This window comes from Cetorhinus maximus, chromosome 25 (genome assembly GCF_964194155.1).
Source record: "Cetorhinus maximus chromosome 25, sCetMax3.hap1.1, whole genome shotgun sequence".
Taxonomy (NCBI): Eukaryota; Metazoa; Chordata; class Chondrichthyes; order Lamniformes; family Cetorhinidae; genus Cetorhinus; species Cetorhinus maximus.
This window is the reverse complement of record NC_135903.1, coordinates 34,434,818-34,457,053: the sequence shown is the minus strand read 5'-3', so window position 1 is coordinate 34,457,053 and position 22,236 is coordinate 34,434,818. Positions and strand designations below refer to the sequence as shown.

The following is a 22,236-nucleotide window of genomic DNA, read 5'->3' as shown; positions in this document are numbered from 1 at the left end:
CTAACCTGGCAGAGTTTGCGCTTAGGGGTTGAGTATGGAGCCTGCAGCCCAGGCTTGTCCTGGAGGTCCATCTGTGTTGTGCTAGCTGAAGGTTCGTTGGATTAAAGCCTCCCGGGTGTCCCTGCCTCCCTGGAGTATACCCGGGTCAGCGTCAACCCTCTCAGCATTTCCCTGGCTTATCCTCGCACTCACTGCAGGATTCATCGTGTGCAGCCGCAGTCACTGTGTCGACATCTTCATCATCCACTGCATCCCCCCTTTCCAGCGCAAGATTGTGGAGAGTGCAGCATTCAACCACTATCTGGGGGGTATTGGAGTGCGCCCCCTGAGCGGTCCAGGCCGTGGCTCCTATTGTACCGCTGCTCAGCTTCTGTTCTTGGATGCCGGAGATGCGTCATGAGCCACCTTCTGAGGGGATAGCCCTTGTCGCCCAGCAGCCAACCATCCAGCCGGGCTGGAGCACTGAAGAGCCCCGGCACCTGGGAGTGTCTGAGGATGTAGGTGTCGTGGGAGCTGCCTGGGTACCTTGCACAGACTTGTAGAATCAGCATCCTGTGATCACACACTATCTGCACGTTCATGGAGTGGAAGCCCTTCCTGTTGACGAAGGCACCGGGCCCACCTACTGGACCCTTTATGACCACATATGTACAGTCTATAGCACCCTGGACGCGGGGGAAGCCAGCAATGGCCATGAAGCCTCTGGCTCACTGTGCCTGACTTGCCTGGTCCCAGCGGAAGTGGATGAAGGTCAATGCACGTCCGAACAGAGCGTCTGTAACCTGCTTGACACAAGTGTGGACAGCTGATTGGAAGACACCACAAAGATCACCCACCGAGCCCTGGAAGGAGCCAGAGGCATAGAAGCTGAGGGCAACTGTGACCTTCAGAGCCACTGACGTGGGCTGTCCACCCACGCAGTTAGCAGAGATCTCAGGGCCAGACAGATATAGTTGACTGTCTCCCTTGAGAGACGGAGCCTCCTTCGGCACTGCACCTCAAACATATTGAGGTAGCTGCGTCGCTGCCTGTAAACCCTGGCAGCAGGATAGTGCCGTCTTCTGTGGCCCCTTGCACCTTGGACTTCCTGTTGCCCTGCGTCCCTTGTGCCTGCGCCTGTCCTCCCAAAGGTGGCTCCCCTGGAGGCTGAATGTGCACTCTTGGCCTCCTCCCCCTTCTAGCCCTCCCTTCCTCCTCAGAGGAGCTGCCTCCAGTGGAGAGTTCAGCTCCCATTCCCAGGCTAAGGGAAGGCTTCCTGAAACCTGCAGGCCCAGAAAAGATTCCTCACTGCAGAGTGCTGTCCTGAAGGTTAAGAGTCCAGAAAAAGCAGCTGGTATGCGTTTTGAAGTATTGCAGATCACAGGCAAGTTTGAAAAACTTTCAAAAATAAACACTTGACTGTGCACACTCGAGACCCCACTGAGCCCTCTTATCCCACCCGTGGATGAGGTTAATACAAATGTGTCCTACCCGCCTGCCCATTGTGACCGTGCGCCGACCCGAAGATCGCACGGGCACCGAAAAATCAGCATCATTTGAACACTTTAGGGCCTTAAGTGGCCCATTAATTAATGGCGGGCGTGCGTCAGACATCATTACACACCCATCCAATGAAATATCACAATGGCGCGTGGTGACATCAGGACACTCGCCCAACGTCACCGCGCGTCATTTTATGTGCAGATGAGCAGGGCCTGCCCCCGCATGACAATGGAAAAATTCTGCCCCAACAACAGAGGTAACATTGCAATTTGGCTCAGCAGCATTGTACACATTTGATCCACAAAGATCTTTATTAATGCAACAGATAGTTCAGAAGGTGCTGTCCAGTATTCTAATTCTGGCCATGTAGCTGTGCTGTGTGGTGGATGTAAGGATTCAACCCTGGACGGTCCAGTATTGGCTATGCATCCATACGTCCTGGTCATATGATTTCCATCTCAAATAAGGGAAGGGTAGGGATGCACATTCATGAATCAATCTAGTCTATGCCATTCAGGTTCTCAAGTGTGGAGGACGCTGAAAAATCAGATATAGTCCTGCCGATCAGTAGTCCTCAAATGTCTGAAAGACATTGTCGGTGACCCAAAAGTAGCCACAGTGGAGGAGAAGTATCTGATTGGGATTGCCACCTGTTGGAATTGCAGAAGCACTGATGGAAATCCAGTTGCCTACAATGGCCTTGTTGTTCCCATACACTGCTCCCTCTGCCTCACCACCATCACTATATAAAAGATTTCATTTGTGTAGCAAATGGCCACATGAAAGAAACACTGAAGAGTTTAACAGTTGATAACTTACTCTTAAGTGCAGTGACTGTTGTCACTCAAGTAAAAGCAACAACCAGATCCCACAAACTGCAATGGGAGGAATGATCAATTCATCTGTTTGTGTTGGTGTTGGTTAGGAAAGTTGGTCAGGTCACTGTGAGAACACCCCACTCTTGTTCAGATGGTACCATGGGATTTTTAACATTCACCTCAACCATAGAACATGTTGACAGGAGCTCAGTTTAATGTCTCAATTGAAGGCAGCATCAGCAACAGTGCAATACTTAGCCATGGTTGTACTACACAGAGGTTACAGTACTACCAACTGAATCAATCTAACAGCCCATTTTGCACAAGCTATTGGGACAAGTCTCTACTTCCAGTGCTCTAATTAGCAATCTTGGTATTCTGAAGCTGAAAGCATGTACAAAACCACGAAAGGTAGACTATTTGGTCATTATTTCATTGCTGGTTGTTGTGCAAATTTTGGCTACTGGTGTTATGTTACCTAACTGTTAAAACTGTGAAAACATTTTAAAAGAACGTAATTGTCTGTAAACCACACTTGGACATCCTGAGGACAAGGGGCCCACATAAGTGCAAGTTCTTCCTTTCTTTCATTCGCTTCTCCCGATGGAATCCAGAGTTTTTTTACTCAACCAGCAGGGAGGGTTTAACCTTCAGATGTAAAATCAACTAGTAATTGTGTGAATTCTAAGATGTTGTAATGGTGACTGGCAGAATATAAATGCAGACATGTTAATCTATGGGACTATGAGATTTGGCTAGCAAACTACATAATCATTTGACTCCTCACAAAACAATGTTACATCACACCTCAAAAGCAAACACTATGTTAGGAAATGAGATAAACGTAGCTTCCTCCCACTCTTCAATTATTTATTTTCACAACAATAATCAGGAAATGTAACATCTACTTCTGACCAGAAACTGCCGAACAGTCTTCCTCTGTTGCTTCATCAGAAATGCATTGATTGTGGAAAAGAAACATTCTACTCTATGTTTTTAAAATAGGTATTCTGCAAATTATCAACCAAAACATTACTGTACTGTAATCAAATTAAGCGGCAGTTACCCAGTGCACAGATTATTGATGTTTGTCATTTTTGAGCATTTCCAAGAGCTAGTTCGCTGACATAAAGAGGGAATTTTAACCTTTGATCCACTGGGAAGGGCCGGCAGAGTTCAGGGAAGCCGGGAGACTGGGTTTAACATCATTGACAGGTTTCCCCTCCTGGACCTAGCCTGATTGACAGGCCTGGCTTTCAGTCAGGTGGGTCCCAGCCTAATATTTAACAATACAGCTGGGAGAGAGTCCCAGAGAACTGAGGCAGGCCTTTTAAATACCTGCTTAGGTACCTTTCTTGGCCATCAAGTCTTGGAGTGGGACTTGAACCTGGAGCTTCTGGCTCAGAGGCAGGGTCATTACCATTGCACCACAGGACCTCATCACAGCCTTTACTATAGTAAAAGAAAACACTCCTATTCATGAAAGCCCATTCAAAACATTTAAATCCCCTCAAGTACTTAATCCATTTACCAAAAGGACTGAAAGACCTCTTTATCTTATTAATAATGAAAGAAAACTTACATTTATTTGGCGACTTTCACAACCACCTGGATGTCTCAACGTGTTTTATAGCCACTGAAGTACTTTTGAACTATAATCACTATTGAATTTGGAAATGCCGCAGCCAATTTGTGCACAGCATGCTCCCATATGTGATAATGACCAGATCATCTGTTTTTGTGATGTTGATTGAGGGATAAATATTACCCAGAACTCTGGGAATAACTCCCCTGCTCTTCTTCAAAATCATGCCATGGGATCTTTTACAATATACATGCAGATGAGGCCTCAGTTTAACATCTCACCCTAAAGGTAGCACTCCCTCATCTGCACTGGAGTATCAGTCTTGGCTTTTGTGCTCAGGTCCTGGAGTTCTAAATCAGTGGCAAAAGCACCACAAACCATGGCACAACTGACACACCTGAATGGTGCAATGCTATGAGCTGCTATAGCATTTAAATTCATGCTCCATGCCAAACTTTCTCCCATCTTCTCCTAAGCCACCAGGCTCCTGCAACCTCTAGCAAGACCTCTAGTACCTTGACTAGGATATTCCACCATGAAGGTGACACAGACAATCTTATTCTCATCCCAATGTCTCCACATGCACATTTTTCAGGACAAAGGAGGGGAGCAGGAGCTCCAACGCAACTCCAGGGGCCTCAAAGGTAATTGTGGAGCCCTAACATCTACACTGACAGAGCTATGCTGGAAATCTTGCCTGGTGACTTCTGTTTGGTTTAGTGTTATGCAGCTTTTAACCACATCAGGAGAACCTGCAGAGACACTCCCAAAGCTGCTTCCATATTACTCTAGGGCTGCTGGCTTGTGTAACCCTAGGCTTCTAGTAGCTGACAGCTGATTCTTCCCTTTCCCATCTTAGTACCTGTCACTAGTCTGACTGTGCATTAATGGCATGATGAATTTCACTGCAAGGATGCAAGTCCCAGCAATCATGTTAGGCCATGATCTCATGATATATGATGGTACACAACTGCCTCCCCACATGTGTCTCATGTCATCAGTTGATACCCCCTGCCATGGACAACTGACTAGAATAAATAAAAATTAGAAATAGCTACAGTTTGTATACAACAGTGGAATACACACTGGAGATTTCATGAAGAATAGAAAAATGGCTAAAGGCTTCCAAACCACAAAACCTGATTCAACAGAAAATGACATTCCCACTCCAAATCCATCGTATTAGCACTTTGCAGGTGGAGAGATAGGTTATCAATTTCATGTCCATTGTCATCATCCCAAAGGGTTGAACGCAGTTGATATAACAAAAGCAATGAAAGTTTTTGTGGAGTAAACAAGTTTGTTTCAAACTATTAAAATGGTGGATAAAAATCAAGTATTATTCAAAAAAAAGCTTTGTCGCTAACCCTTTCCAGTTTCAGATGAACTGGCAGATGAAGGAAACTACATGATTTCACTTCTTTAAAAAAAAAGGAAGAAATAAAGATATATTTAATACAGCCCTTCTTCTGAACACTGGGGCTGGTTACATGAAATTGATATTGTAGGTGCCAAGAATATTAAAGTCAGTAAATCTGAAATGTGTACCTCCCTACAACAGTACGTTACACTTATATAATACCTTTAACATTTAAAAAAATCACAAAAGGGTAGATGAGAGGCAGTGCGAGATCACGTGAAGGGTTCAAGGAGGTAACCAAGTGTATGATTTTTCAAATGAGGCATTAAACTGAGACTTCTCTGCCCTCTCTGATGAATGTGTAAGTTCCATGACTGCTGTTTGAAGAAGAGCAGGGAGTTCTTCCCAGTGTCCTTACCAACATTTATCCTTCAGCCTACACCTAAAGAGGATGACCTGGCCATTAATTTAATTGCTGTTTGCGGGATCTTGCTTTGTGCAAAATTAGCTGCTATATGTCCTACACAGCAGCGACTAGACTTCAAAAGTCATTCATTGGTTGCAAAGTGTTGTCCATGCAACTATCTCTTTATGGGTAAAGAAGTAGGCTTTGAGGCTTGTGAAGGTGCAGGATGGTGCAGCAAGCTAGTGAAATTTAGGAAGAGAATTCCAAAGCGGAGGGCCATGATGACAGTGACAGTGTAGCTGGGAGATGGAAAAACATATTGCTCTGACTTGGAAGAGTGGAGCATGTCAACTGAGATACTCGAGGAGACTGCAGAACTAGGGTGGAAGCAGCCCATGAACAAATCTGCAAATGAGAATGAGGGTTTTGACATGAATACATTGAGAATGGGGAGCCAGGGGAGGACTGAAGTGAGCTCAAATTTCCACACAATGCAATACAAGTCAGAGTTATGGATAAGTTGGATAGCATCAAGCCGAGGAGGAACTTTGCAAAAGTCGAACAAGGAAGTGACAAAGCGTGGAACAGGGTGTCTGAGCAGAGTTAGTGGCAGCGGAATGTTTTAGTGGTGGAAATGGGCAACTTTGGACAATGGATGCTCTCAAATGTTTACACACAATGCCAAATTCAAATGTTAGCATAATCTGAAAATTCTCCCAATTTGGAAGATGCTTCCGATCAGCAGAATATAGCCAAGAGCTGATGCACAGTTTCCCGCTGTCAGCTCTTTTCTTAAATAGAAAGGATAACAATGCCAACCCAAGAAAAGGTGAGTTGAAAAGATAGCATTCTTCCAGCAAAGGAAACACAAGGCGACAGTCCAATGCATTTACATGTTCAATGTTGTACTGTTTGCATCAGCTGTGTCCTGTGATTGAGCAGAGTGTCCAAAGCTGGAGGTCAGCCAGGATATGACCTGTTTGAAAATTGTTCAGTGCAATGGTTCTGTCACTAAGTGAACAAAGGGAATGGAAATTGGAGAACACTATATTGGGACAATTACGATTTTATTAGGGAAAAGTAACACTTGAAGCATAGCAATAATAGTGACTATGAGGTGCTTGAAGCTTCCATAGCGTTTTGGGCCTAGAATTTAGACTGCACAGCACCCATTTTGAACATGAAGATGGGATCAAGCTCAGCTGCGAAGCTCCCCATGGTTGAATTGCCTGCAGACACTCATTGCTAAGGTTCAAACACAAAGGTCAATCAATAGGCTGAGAAACCAGAAAACACCTGGTACAGACTTTTATGCCAGTGAGATTTTACAGTCCGGCAAAGTCAATGGACTTTTGACCGGCTTGCTACATCTTACGGCTCCGCCCCATCCCCTGGGGCCTGTAGAACTTTGTCCGAGGAAGAAATCAACACCTTCAGGAGAGGTGAGGAAAGGTGAAAATCAGCCAAAAAAATAGAAAAAGTTTTCAACTCTCCATGATCAATAAAGAAATTATTAAAACTGCCAAAACTCATTTGATACGCAAATTTAATTTTTACACTAAAATTAGCAAACAGTGGAAATTATTGCCTAAACTCATCAAAAGCAAATTTGTCACTACTCTCTGTCTTTATTTAAACTGCTGGGATGAAATTCTTATCCACAAAATAATTAGTAGACATTTACATTGGACTGGAGTACCTCAGGCAGTCCTATCATGTCACTGCGCTACAAGTACTCCTTAAAAAGGAAGACTAGAATTTAGGAGTCAGCCATTCAGCCCATCAAGCCTCTCCTGCCATTCAATGAGATTATGGTTGACCTGCATCTAAACTCCACCCACTTGCCTTGATTCCATAACCCTTCACATCTTTCCCTGACAAAAATCTATTAATCTCAATTTCAAAATTTTTCAATTGAGCTCCAGCCTCAACAGCTTTTTAAGGGAGAGGGTTTCTTGACACTACCCTTTGTGGGATGAAACGCTTCCCAATTTCATCCTGAATGGCTTGGTTTTAAGGTTATGCCACCTCGACTCCACACCAAAGGAAACAGTTTCTCTGGGCAGAATTTTACTGGAGTATCTCAGGTTGTCATGTCACTGTGTTGTTATGTGTTTAGCACAAGCATCCTTAAAAAGGAAGGCATGGGGAGACAGCGGGGCCAGAAAATGCAGCGAGTTGTTCAAACATCCACTGACTTCGGCGGGACTGGAGAATGCTGCCCACGGGAGGGGTTGTAAAATTCCGCCCTCTGTATTTATCCTATCATCTCCTTTAATCAGCTATACATCTGAATTAGATCGCACCTTATCTTCTTTATTCAAGAGAATACAAACCTAGTGCACGCAATCTGCCCACATAATTTAACCCTTTTGGCCCAGGTATCATTCTGTTGGGAGCTTAGGTGGCTAGAGTGCAGTGCAGAATAACGCCAATAGCTTGGGCTCAATCCCTGTACTGGCTGAGGTAGTTCTTGGGGCTTACCTCCTCATCTTGCCCCACAGTGACATCACAGCATAAACGACGATCAGCAACGCTCATTCTATGAGAATGCTACATGAAGAGAGGGAGATTTTTCGGATGAGATTGGGCCACGGCCAATCCATGTCCAATATATCCTTTCTGCGATACGGGGCTGAATTTTCGTTCCTGGGTCCCTATCTCACTGTTGGGATGAAATTCAGGTCAGAAACCCAAATGCAGTCAGGGGAACCCTGAGGGAGGTTTTGGAGAAGGCCAATCAAGTGGTGGTCTCAGAAACCCCATGGAATGAAGGGTGGCAGGTGGGTTCCTGAAGCTGGAGGGCCAATAGGACGCTTTCCCTAACGCTGAAGGAAGAGCAGCCGCACTGTCAGAGGTAGGCACTGCTGACGTAGGTAGAAGAACAAGGCGGCACCTCAAGATGGAGGTGCCCCCTGAAGACCTTTCGATGTTTAAAATTAGAGAGTGGCCCCAGCTGCCAAGACCATCATTCTGGAGGGGAATTCCCTCCACGGGGCGGCCTTCCGCTGCAGCTGTAACCAGCTGGCAACTGTGAGGGGGAGGGGAAAATAAATGAGGTATCACTGGCCTGCCACCAGGAGGCTGCTCCCAACCACTGGCTGGGCTTCAGTGTCAGTGAAGGACCTGCCTGCCGTCTGTAAAATTTCAGGTGGCACCTGATGAGTGCCCTCAGTAGGCACTTTAATCGTACTCATCGACTACCCGGCTGTGGCAGGCAGGTAGCCATCACCCTGCCATTGCAGCTCCATGAAAATACACCGGAGGTGGGAACAAGCCCCATGAAAATTCAGCCCATAGTGTCCAGAACTGAATGTAGCAACTTACACTAGGCAAATGTTTGCAGGGTATTTACAGGACATTATTCCGTCTGATAATTTAAAACTATTGTTAAACTGATCCTTTTAAGTGGTTAATGCCTCTGTTAAAATAGCAGACATATAAATACCGCATAAAAGCCCTAATTGTTCACCTACCAATACTGCCAGTAATAATCTTTAACTTTAAAATGTTTCATGTCAACTCTGCATTCACTGCTCCGAAATCCATTTTGCACAAATAAACACAGCCCTTGCTGTCCTTTCATCCAGCGATTGAGAGTTCCCTTAACTTACTGTGTATTGTAAATATATATATGGTTACACGTGGGCTGCACAAATATTCCTTTTGTGTGATAACACATTGATTAATGGCATCTCGTTCATGAACAGACAGCTGTGCAGGCTGAAGTAGAAAATACCACTAGTTCTTAATTGTGCTAAAATATTTGCCCCGAGGTTATGAAAGTGACCATCGTTTTACTTTGATGCATTTCGAACATTGCTTCCTGCCCTGTGATATGTTGCACAAAGCACTTTCTAAGACAATCATTGTTTGAGCTTTGTTTGAATCCAGCACAGTCTGCATTACCTCATTACCTTTAGAACTGAATTATTGGCAACAGCAGTTCCAATCATAGAGGTAAATAGCAACCAATAAGGAGAACAGCTGATCCTAGTCAGCTCCGGACATTTGCGTAGTTCCTTCAATTGCTTCACTTCTCCACTTCTTGCTGGTTCGTGTTCCAGTCGCACTAACTGACAGCTCATCTCATCAGCTGTGAACGCCCTTGGCTGCTTGTCTTCTCTGTCGCAGCACCACTCAGCCTAGCCCCAATGAATAACATAACAAATGGAGCTTCACCTCTCCTCCAGTGATTCACTTGGTGCACGCATGACTCAACAGAAACAACTTGCATAGAAACAGTGCCTTTAAGTAAAACACCCCAAGGTGCTTAGGGTTACCAAATGAAAATCAGACACTGAGCCACGCGTGGAGATTTCAGGCCAGGTGCCCAAAAGCTTGGTTGCATTGAAGCTTGCAAAATTCTTAAGGGGCTAGACAGGGTAGATGCAGAAAGGATGCTCCCCCTGGCTGGGGCCAGAGAGAGTGCCAAAACCAGGAGACACAGTCTCAGAATAGGGACAAGCCAACTAGAGCCGAGATGAGGAGAAATTCCTTCACTCAGAGGGCGGTAAATCTTTGGAATTCTCTACCTCAGAGGGCTGCAGAAGCTCAATCATTGAGTACATTCAAGACAGAGACCGATAGATTTCTAGATACCAATGACATCAAGGGATATGGGGATAGTGTGGGGAAATGGCACTGAGGTAGACAATCAGCCATGATATAGTTGAATGGTGGAGCATTGGGCTGATTGGCCTCCTCCTGCTCTTATGTTCCTATGTTTTAAGCAGCATCATAAAAGGAGACAAAGAGATGGAGTGGTTTTGCGAGGGAATTGCAGGGCCTAAATAGCTAAAGGCATGGTTGTCAATGATGGTGGAAAGGGAAAGGGAGTGGGGGATGCACAAGGGGCCAGTGTTGGAGGAGCATAGCATTCTTGGAGGGTTGTAGGGATTAAAGAGAAAGGAAAGCCACTCATTGTCACACAAATCATGCCAGGCCTCAGCTTTGATCTCCTGTCACAGCTGTGGTAGCTGCTCCGGGCAGTACAGGTGCTGAAACTAGCCTCAGCACTGCTGCGCTAGGGAGGAGAATAATTAGCCACTCCTGACTGCTATCCAGTGATTCCTGCTGGAGGGTGCGGACATGTGAATTTCAAGTGAGGAGGAGACTGCGCCCAGCCATGGTGACTCGCATGGTCAAATAGCCAACACTCACTCACACATAAAGAATGGTCACTTGGGCCAAGTACTAGGTGGTTACCAATGCAACATGTATCTTAGCAACACATTGAGAAAATAATGTAGGGGAGAAATAAAAGTTAACATTAATGGAGTATCCAATGATTCTAAGTATGCCTGCCCTAAACACTGACCTCACATTAGGCAAACACTGCTATTTGCTAAATGCTGGAAATTTGAAATAAAAACAGAAAATGCTGGAAATGCTTAGCAGGACAAGTAGAATCTGTGGAAAGTGAAAGAGAGTTAACGTTGCAAGCCAATGACATATAATCAGAGCTCTGACCTGAAACGTTAACTCTGTTTCCCTCTCCTCAAATGCTGCCAGACCTGCTGTGTATCTCCAGCAGTTTCAGTTTTTTTTTATATACTGATCTTACATTCATTCATCAATGCTTCAATACAAAATCTCCATCAAGATCTCTTCAAATGTGGGAGCTCGTGCATATCCTGCGTATATGTAGAAGCGCCCAAAGAGAACAGAAAACCAGAAATGATACCCAAGTACTGAAACAAATTATGTCCAAAAATAAATCAACTGCATTTTCTAGGTCACAACAGCTTGCTCCTTTTAAGATGATGGTGCATTTGTCTCAAAAGGATAACATTTTCTTTTTATTACAGGTTTCCCTTCTCACTGTTATGAATTGATCCAAACCTGGTAGAACTGAAGACAAAGGTGGTTTTTACACTGAAACAGTGGAGGGTTGAGAGAAGCCAGTGCCAGCCCCAAAGTAAACTTGTCAAACATGCTAAAGGAGGAGGATATAAACTGTTGTGGATTTATAGCTCCATTGTAAATGTACTAAAATATAGGACAGCCCTTCTGGATGAGTTTTGCACTACAAATACCAACTAGGAAAATCTTTTTCTCCTCATTTATGATGCCTTCATACATAGCAACAGGAACCATCCTTGTAGTTTTAAGAAAGATCAAACATAATGGGCTAGATGTTAACTTTTAGTGATGGTGTAAAATGGCTGATAGCGAGTCAGCTGCCCATTTTACATCTCCTGATGTCAACATGGAAATAACAGTGGGAAAAGATTTTACACAATCGCACAGACAAGATCTACCCCAAGGCCTTTCAACAAGGTGCATGATATCCACTTTTCACAGAAAATATCTACATTGTGGAAGTAAGATGATGTCACCTGTAGACTCGTGGACATAGGCTGTTAATGTATTCTGAAGTCTTTATGTTGGCTAGGATTGGGTGATGGATGGATTGCATGTGGTTGCAAGGTCAGTAGATAACAGGCTGCAATGAGATGAAACTAAAGCAGTTCAGGAGTGAAAGCTTTCAAAGGGAATGGCCATCAGGGTTTTTGTGATAATACAAATTCCCTGAACTTGAACTATGGCAAACACCTGCAACAACGAGAGTGGTGAAACCATGTTTACCACAAACTTTCAATCGCCATTCTATTCAGAGAAATCTTAAGTGCTTCTGTTTTGGGGAAACACTTGCGTTTTAGGTGGTTTTGACTGCCTTGTATTGGAAAAGCACTTCTGAGTTGGCACTCCTGACATTGTGGCATCTGCCCAATTTACAGTGTTGGCACATTCCCTCATGTCAGCTAGTGTTAACAGATCCAAGTGCACTTCTTATGCAGCTGGTGGCAGTACCAAAGTAAACATGTTGGATTCACGAAGGCCAGCTGCCAGTAAGGCTCATGTTAGCCTTATCCAATCTGGAAAATTTACTGTGGCACTACCACCTGTTGTGTGAGACCTGCCCATTGACAAGCAGTGGTGCTAACATAGCACTAGGTTCATTATAGAAACAGCGAAGGAGAGCTGCCATGGAACTCCTGTTCTCTCTAATCTGTACTGGCTCTCAGTGCCTTTAATTTACATTTTTACATTGTCCTCAGGCCTGCAACTCTCCCGAATTCTACACTCCTCTGACTCTAGTCTCCTCCCCTTCCTTTTGCTGACAGCCATACTTCCAAATGCCAAACACCCTCTTTGAATTGCTTCCTGAACTTGCTCTGGAATTCCTTCCTGAACTATTCTTGCCTCTCCCTCTTTAAAACCCATCCCTTTGACCCTATGTTAAGGCCTCCCCCTAATCTCTTCTTTCTTTGGTTTGGCATCCATTCTCCTTGCTGCTGTGAAGCACCTTGGAGTATGTTTTTCTACCATGTTCTTTAAATGGATGTTGTTAAATGTACAGTAATAGGAATGACAACTTCCATTTCTAGCTGAGAATGATCCATTATGCCACCAGCACACAATCTACTGTAACTCCTGTAAACCACGGTTTACGGTGATTCTCTGTTGCTTCAGCAAAGCAACGGCATCAAATCAGGGCTGCTAAAAGGACCTAAGAAATTATATCATAGCAATTGCTTGATGAAAAATGACCAGGTCCATCTAGCCTTCTGCCATTCTGGTAGTCACATATGATAACAACTTGTTGAGACTAATCATAGCATCAGTTCCATCGATCAATCTACAAAATACCCAGACATGGCACAAACAAAATCCCAGTGATAGAAATGTCCTAAGTATGCCGTACTTAGATGCTATGTCTCAAATTACTCATCCACTTTATCCCCGCAAAATGTTATTTTCTGAAAGAAATAAGATTTCAAGGAGTACAGACTGCTCATGTGTAAAATGTTGGAGGTGCACTGGTGCACTGGCTCACAGCGCTCACCCCAAACTCCCCCCACTTTTTTCTTTACTTGTTCTTGGATGTGGGAATTGCTGGCTAGGCCTGCATTTATTGCCCATCCCTAATTGCCCTTGAGAAAGTGGTGGCGAGCTGCCTTCTTGAACAGCTAGTCTATGTGGTGTAGGTACACTCACAGTGCTGTTAGGGAGGGAGTTCCAGGATTTTGACCCAGTGACAGCGAAGGAACGGCGACATATTTCCAAGTCAGGATGGCGAGTGGCTCAGAGGGGAACTTGCAGGTGATGGTTTTCCCATGCATCTGCTGCCCTTGTCCTTCTAGGTGGTAGAGGTCGTGGGTTTGGTAGGTGCTGCTGAAGGAGCCTTGGCGAGTTGCTGCAGTGCATCTTGTAGATGGTACACACTGCTGCCACTGTGCGTCGGTGGTGGAAGGAGTGAATGTTTAAGGCGATGGATGGGGTTCCAGGTGGACAGGCTGTCACTGTGGTATAACTTCTATTCTCCAAAAACTGAAGCTGCAATGTAAAAACACCTATTGAAAAGATCACAATGGACTCTGCTCCCAAATTCATAAATTAGAAATTGCTGCTTGCTATACTCAAAATTTTCACCTGTAAAAGGTTTATTTTAATGAACATAACTCAGTGGGCGAAAAGCGGGTAAATGGAGTTGCAATGCAGGTCAGCCATTGTCTAAAAGAGTGGCAGAGCAGGACTCAGGGAGATACCTGCTCCTATGTACAACATCAGGGAAAACTGACTTTGAAGCATCTCCACGGATGCCAATTTGACTGGAATACCGGTGGGGAGATTCTCGAAGCACTTGCAGTTAATAACTGCCATATTAATACAGCTGCTTCAGGGTAATCAGCTGACTTTGCTGATTGGATCTTCAGCAGCATTCATTATTTCAATAGAAATATTACAAGAAGCAATCATAGCTTCTTGTACTGTGTGATTTTAAAGAGTATTGAAAGCTCTTTAATATTTAATTTTCACATAAAATCTTTCATATTGATTTTCTGTTCTATTTTGATGCAGATGGTTATAATGCACAGTCTAGGAGGATCTATAACAATTTTAACACAATAGTCTGCAAATACATTTGAAAGAGCTGTGATCTTGTGTCATCCTTTTTAAATGACAGTATCTATCATAATTGGAACTCTCTTTCACACCTTGCAGATGGGGATCAGTCCAGAGAAGAAATATTACATTAAAAAAAGTATAATAATTATACATTCATACGCAGGATCAAGCAGATCAAATGTTCAATGGGACATAATTTCCTTAAGTTGCTGGGACCACAGGAAATATCATCTGCAGATGGCAGCAAGCCAGGACGGAATAATAAATGTGAATGTTGGAGATTGGAAATATGTATCTAGAATTTTCCATCAAGGAGATTACATGGATTGCAGATGTTCTGTTGAAGCATAGAGGGGATGGAACAAATGGTTTTTGGTAAAGCTACAAGATACTTTAATGTCCAAATCCAGGAAGAATTCCAAGATGGCAAGCCTGGACAAGAAGTGTCATCTTCACTTTTGGTGGAAAGTGTATTCTGACTTATATTACCCTGTTCTGTTAGGTATCTTGGCAGCAATGTCCAGCAATATTTTTTTACTTGTACCAGTGATAAGTAGGTTTAAACAACATTCCTCCAATACATTTGGTGTTTATTTTCAGTGCTCTCCTTTCCTCTTCTGTAGGTGATGACTCATGGGCAAGGATTCCAGTTGCACCAGCAGCCTTCCTCTACCTCACCCAAGTGGACATTATTCACGTGTGAGCCAAAAAAAAGGTGATTGTCAGTAGGCTATTGGGCCATGGAGGGCATCACAACCAAACCCAATCCTCCTCCATACGTAGTTTCCAGCAAGGAACCTCTAGTTGTTTTCCTCTCTACCCGATTGCCAAGAGACACCCCGAACTTCACTCCTAGTTGATATCGATTACAGAGCATAGCCCAGGAATTGAATACCTTGTTCTATAAGATTTAGTGCTATACTGGATGGTGCGTTTACCTACTAGGTGTTGGGTCTCACTACTTAAATATCCAATCTGGTAATAAATTCTCCTTTTGTACGTAATGGGTTAAAAAAAACAATGCCTCCCAAAATGTTGAATTGAAGAGTCAATATAACATTATCAGGCAGTCACCACATTGCTCAGTGAATACTAACAGTATAGAGACTCTGCCCATTTCATACTAAAGAATGCTGCTATTTGCAGAAATTCACTTTTGAATGGAGACAGAAAGTAAATTTGATAAAATGTTGTGCAGAAATCAGACCATATTAGAATCACTGCTTTTTTTTAGGCCTCGGCACTGTCATATTGTGCACTGTTATATTTAATACTTTCCTCCTTAGAATATATTCAAATTAGCAACTAAAGAAAAAAGTTCATTAAAAAATCTGGAGTTGTAACCATGCTGCTTATACTGGGCACATCAGTTGAAATACAGAGAAAATGGATTCCTGGAGGTAACTGATCTAAAAGTGCTTTTGAGTGACACCAAACTGACTGAAGGAATGTCAAGGGACTGGAGCACCAATCATTCATTCTGGAATAAAAAAATGTGCCTACTTTGACGGATGGCGTTCTTAATAGAAGATAAACAGCTTCAAACCTCTGAATGGGCTTGCAACCTTGTGTCACTTGCTCGGAGGGAAAATGTCACACTTAACATGATGTTGGCTGTTCAGTCATTACTTAAACCCTTAAATTACATCATGTTGGAAGCACTCCCACCAATAGTTATTTTAAAAAATATGTATTGTCTCTATTTTGCACTTTATGTTAACAGGAACTGTCAGTGTGGACACAGCAATCATCAGTGCACTCCAGTTCATGACGTGTAAAGGCGTTCACATTGAAGATTTAATTATTGTCAATGCTATTACTGTGACTTGGTAATAAAATATTACTATGAAATTGCATGAGAACAATTTATGCATCAATTGCAAAGATAAAATTGCACAAAATGAATAGATCATTTTATTTCCTTTGTTTAAAAATGCTAAATTATATTTATAAATAAATTATGCATTAAACATGAGGTCACTTGTAACTATCTTTAAGCCTTTCCTGGGTGACCTGATTAAGCAGTGCTATCGGTTTGTTTTGAATTCAACTAGGCTCATGGAAAATGTCTTCATTTCAAACTTCCAGCACTGCCCTACTTAATGTAAATATATGTGCCAACCAACCCATCACAATGCGGCGCGGAAACACTTCCTCAAGTCTACAACACTTTCCAAACCTCTTGTATTTTAAACGAGCAACAATCTGCGCTCCAAACAATGAACATCACTCCGAGCTCACAAAAAAAATCAACATTCATTCTTTTTAAACTTTAAATAAAAAGAGACTACTCCTCCAGTAACTCTTAAATACAAAAAAAAAGAACTCGTTAAAACGGGCTGGCAAATTATAAATAATTAACCTTTGATTCGAAAAAATTAAGTTTGTTTTTACCTGAAATTTCAGCTTCTAAGGCGAATCTACTACACCTTATGGAAAGGGCTGTGCTCAAACGCCTTAGTCCAGCGAGCAGGTTCTCCCGAACGTGGCTGGAATTCCTGCATTTTCTCCTCCCTGTGTGGAGTGTTTATGGTCGGCGTGCCCTTGAAATTTGCTGTAACCTCCCCCTGGACTGGAGTGTCCCCTGGCAGGTCTGTGCTGTGCGATGATCTTTAATGGCACGTTCCAGTCGACCCACGGATCTGCCTCTGCCTTTCTTTCTCTCACTCACTCGCTCGCTTCCCTTTCCCTCTGCAGGTCAGAACTTGTTCTGTGACTCTCTACCCTTCACTTGTTTGTCTCTGGTTTCCTGTTGAAGCTGAATCTCAAACTTCCTCAGTCGCCCAGTTTCAGTCTCATTCTGACAAAGGTTGGAGGGGTGAGGGGTTATCAGCATTTCTGCAAACTAGGTAATTAATCTTAATATTAACAGTTTTTAAAAAAATCAGTTTAATTTTTATTGTAAAAGGTTTTCAGTAATGTAAAATAGTCATGCCTACAATAAGTATAAACTAACTGTAATTAATTGTAGGAAGTTGAGCAATAGTACTGTAATTAATAAGTTAGAAGTTAAGTAGTAGTCATTATAGTAAGTTCCAAGTTAATTAATAGTTATGAGTTTTTAAATAAAGGTTAGAAGTTGACTAGTAATAATTAAATTGAGTTATTAGTTATGATCGTTGGATTAATACTTGTTTTATGGGGAGGATCCTGTCAGACAGTAACACACATCCTGCTCCCTCCAGCTGGTTCACCACAGGGAATCCAGGATCTAGGAGTGAGTGCAAATTACGGGCACCCACTGCGATGAATGTTGAAGTTACAATTAGCCTTTTCATTAATGACTCTTCCTGGAGGCTGGAGATTCAGCTGGATATGACCAGCTGGAGGTGTGCTGTTCCCTGGGGGATGTGAATGTCGACCACACTCCAGTTGGCAGCCAAGAGATGCAGAGCATTGGCCTGGATCCAACTGCTGCCCAAGAGCTTACGTTCAGGTTCAAGGAAGACTGGGCAGAGGAACCAGCGGTGAGATATAGGATAATCTCTTCATTTAAATCTTCCTGAAAAATAATGACCCCTATGATACCCAAAATGGACATGTATTCCCAACCACCCCTTCCATTATCCTGTTACAAGTATTGAACAATTGAGGCAAAGCCAGAGTAAGGTGAGCTGGTTCCAGTGTTGGCGCTACCACTAGGCGAACTAGGCATTCACCTAGGGCAGCAAGACTGGCGGGGGTGTGGGGGGTGGTAGCAAAACACTGTCAGCTTTTTTTTTAATGAGAAATGAAACCCAATGTTTTAAACATATCAGTCCCATAATTCATCATCGGTAACCAAGGGGAAGGAAACTCCAACCCCCATCATCATGAGGCATTGTCACATGGTGACACAACATACAGTGCAGCGCTGCCCAATCAAACTCAAACCTCCTTAAGCTGAAAAAGAAGCCAGGAGGACTCTGATTGGCTGGTATTTTGGCAGGCTGCAATGGGATTGGTGGGATTTGAATTTCATTGAGGAATAAGATGCAAGCAGCAAGCATTAGTCCGACTGCAATGGGCATGAGGGGTATGAATCACTTCACTTCTGATCAGGCCAGTGATTTGTTTTTAAGGTTTAATGCAAATGTTCTTGCATTATTTCTATTACTGACTGCAACTGGAAGTTAAACAGCAAAGCTTTAACCCACAGCCCACTCGTTGCTCAGGTGTGTTCACACAGCAGCCAGTTTGAGTTCCCAATGGTGGTGGGGGGGTGGGGGGGGGGGGGGGGGGGTGGGGGGGGGTGGGGGGGGGTGGGGGGGGGGTGGGGGGGGGGGTGAATCACCCTGTTAACTCGCCCCCTAAGCCCGTTCCCAGGTTCCCAGGACTTGCTTCCCCGTAGAACCCTCTCACACCTTGCTGCCAGCCTTCTGTGACGTTACTTCTGCTGACGTCTCCTGGAATATGGGGTGGGGTGGTGCCAGGCTGAAGTTTTGTTTAGGGTGGCAAATACTTTTGTGCTGGCCATGGCTGGTATGTAAACACCGGAGCATTTAAATAACAGGGATCCACCTCTATCACCAGGCTGGAATCTCGTGTTGTGTCTCTTAGTTAATCATGAAAATGAAGTGAAACTTTTAATAACCCAATGTACAAAGAACAGGAACAACCAAAATAAGTTACTTTCATGTTTTAAAACTTTGGGGTCTACTGTCGGGTTTAAATTTGACAAATTACTGCATAAAAATCCATCTACCCACTTGAGAGTGAAACGCCTGGCAAAACTCATTGTTGCTAGGGAAGATTGGTGCATTAGATTCCAAGAGGTTTGTGCAGAGTGGCAAAATGTTGAATTGACTGCTGGTGGAGTAGTAGAATCAAGCCAGCCCTCCATGGCACACTCAGTTGTGCAACATCTGACCTAACAGGAACCTCAGCACTCCATCCAGCCAGACTGACCAGCCAGATGAGGTCATTGGCTGGACCTGAGGAGAAGACTTGTCACTGGGGGCTGGAATTTTTCTCTACTTGGCTCTAGATATTGCTGAAGGGCAGTGCCCTAGTGAGCAGGATACCATTAGATGGTGAGGCACTGGGAAGTCTTATAGCACTCCATAAACTGCAGTTTTAATGAGTTATATTTTGGAAATTCCCCCTCTACATAATTGTAGGAATCTAAGCTTTGGCTATTGCCAACCTGTGTTTAATTTCTTTGGGCTTAGGTAAGTGGGACATATCCCTAAGGGGAAAGCGTGTGCATTCTATATCAAACAAGTAGGAACTCTGCCAGAATAGATGTTGCAATAGCTTGCTTTAGAGAATCTGGAGCTTGCTGATAGATTTACTCAAGTGTCAGAGACTTGGTTGACCAAAAGAGAGAGAGAGAGCACATTCATTTTCTCCGTGAATATTAGGATAGTGCTGCCTTAAATATATTCTATTGCTTACTATCAGTCTTCAGTGACAGAAAACAAGAGGAACAGCCATATCAGCCTTCAAAGTCAGAAATGGAAAATAAGGACATAAGAAATAGTAGCAAGAGCAGCCCCTTGAGCTTCCTCCGCTATTCGATAAGATCTTCTACCTATCTCCACTTTCCTTCATATTCTGATTTTCTTATGAAAAGGAGAAAAAGAGAGATACTAAGAAAAAAGATAAGCATGACAGATGTGGTTCTTGGTGTTAACAGTACGTTAATTATGTTGTTAAGATACACAAGTGAAAGGCATTGTTTAATTATTATCCCAATGCGGTTTCCTCCGCATTGGAGAGACCAAACGCAGACTGGGTGACCGTTTTGCAGAACACCTTCGGTCTGTCTGCAAGCATTATCCAGACCTCCCTGTCGCTTGCCATTTCAACACTCCACCCTGCTCTCATGCCCACATGTCTGTCCTTGGCTTGCTGCATTGTTCCAGTGAAGCTCAACGCAAACTGGAGGAACAGCACCTCATCTTCCGACTAGGCACTTTACAGCCTTCTGGACTGAATATTGAGTTCAACAATTTTAGATCATGAACTCTGTCCTCCATCCCCACCCCCTTTCCAATCCCCCCCTTTTTTTCCAATAATTTATATAGATTTTTCTTTTCCCACCTATTTCCATTATTTTTAAATGTATTTCCATCCATTGTTTTATCTCTACCTTTTAGCCTTTTTCGATTCCTTCACCCCACCCCACCCCCACTAGGGCTATCTGTACCTTGCTTGTCCTGCTTTCTACCTTTAATTAGCACATTCCTTAGATAATATCACTGCCTTCAACACCTCTTTGTCCTTTTGTCTATGATATCTTTTGGTTATCTCCACCTATCACTAGCCCTCTGTCCAGCTCTACTTGTCCCACCCTCTCCTAAACCAGCTTATATTTCACCTCTTTTCTATTTTTACTTAGTTCTGTTGAAGAGTCATACGGACTCGAAACGTTAACTGTGTTCCTCTCCGCAAATGCTGCCAGACCTGCTGAGTTTTTCCAGGTATTTTTATTTTTGTTTTGGATTTCCAGCATCCGCAGTTTTTTGCTTTTATCTCTTTGTTTAATTAAGTATTTGGAACACATAGAAATGAGGGACATCTGGGACAGTGTGCGTGTGTTTGTGTAGGGAAAAGCTCTGTGTCTTGGTTTCGACTTCACCAACCAACTTGGATCCTGCTAACATTGGTAGCAAAGGATGGTTGGCCTAAAGGAGAAGAATGGAAACTAAAATGTATTTTCAGACAGAATGCTGTTATTGGAGTTATTTGGAAAAGAATGGCAGAAACCAAGTGTAAAGTATTAGGGTATGATTTTCCACCCTTGCTCTGTGAAGCTGAACCTTGTGACCAATGGAAGAATGAAGTGGATATATGGACACAGGTTACATCCTTACCAAAGGAAAAGAAAGGTATGGCCTTGGCACTTTCGCTTCCCACCAGAGGCAGGATCAAGTGCAAAGTATTTTCAGAGCTCAAGGCTCATCATTTGGATACTGTGGAAGGTTTAGATAATCTCTTAAAAGTTATGGACAAAACTTTTGAGAGAGATGATCTGTTAAATGCACATGAGGCATGGTCAGACTTTGATAAATTTAGGAGGATGGACAGTTATTCTATAATGGAATTTAACACATTATGTACAAGATTGCAGAAGTTATATTTGGAGATCCCTAATTCAATGTTTGCCTTCAAATGGTTGGATTGTGCTAAAGTATCGAATATGGATAGGCTCCTGCTCTTGACTGGAGGTAAATTCTCAGAAAGTGATATGTTTTTGGAACAGATGTCTGAAGCTTTAAAAAAAATTTTGAGAAACATTCATTTCCAGCCACTTTCATGGCACAAGTGGGACCTTCAACGCTAACACAACAGATTCAATTCTAGCAGCATTTCAAGACCATTGAAATATGGGGTACAGGCATCAACATGAAGGACGACCCACAAACAAAAGGAATGAGGATAGGGAGCCTTTTGGTGGCTCTAACAGACAAAGGAAATTGGGTAACTTTAGCAGAAGAATGAACCCCAGGAATAACCGAGGAATCATCAACAGACGTTTCAGATGTGTCTTGAAATATCATAATGCGGTGAATTGTCCAAAACGGAATAAGAGGGTTTTTGAAATGACAGATGACATGGAAGTTTTGGAAGGGGAAGATGATGATACTGATCAGTCAGAAGGAATGGCATTGGTTTCCAGAAGCTTTAATCCAGTAATGTGTGTTCTAGTTGTAGACTCATTAAATTGTGCTGTGATAGGCAGTGG

At 43.2% G+C, this 22,236-nt stretch overlaps 1 protein-coding gene across 3 annotated transcripts in view; it reads right to left on the bottom strand.

Moving 5' to 3' along the window:
- LOC144668049 (rho GTPase-activating protein 27-like) overlaps nucleotides 1-17,293 on the bottom strand; it is a 208,671-nt gene extending 191,378 nt beyond the window's left edge. For all 3 annotated transcript variants that reach the window (XM_078529796.1, XM_078529797.1, XM_078529798.1), the window contains exon 1: nucleotides 16,962-17,293. The gene's annotated coding sequence lies outside the window, so the exon portion shown is untranslated. The remainder of the gene's footprint in view (nucleotides 1-16,961) is intronic.
- Between the last annotated feature and the right edge of the window lie 4,943 nt (nucleotides 17,294-22,236).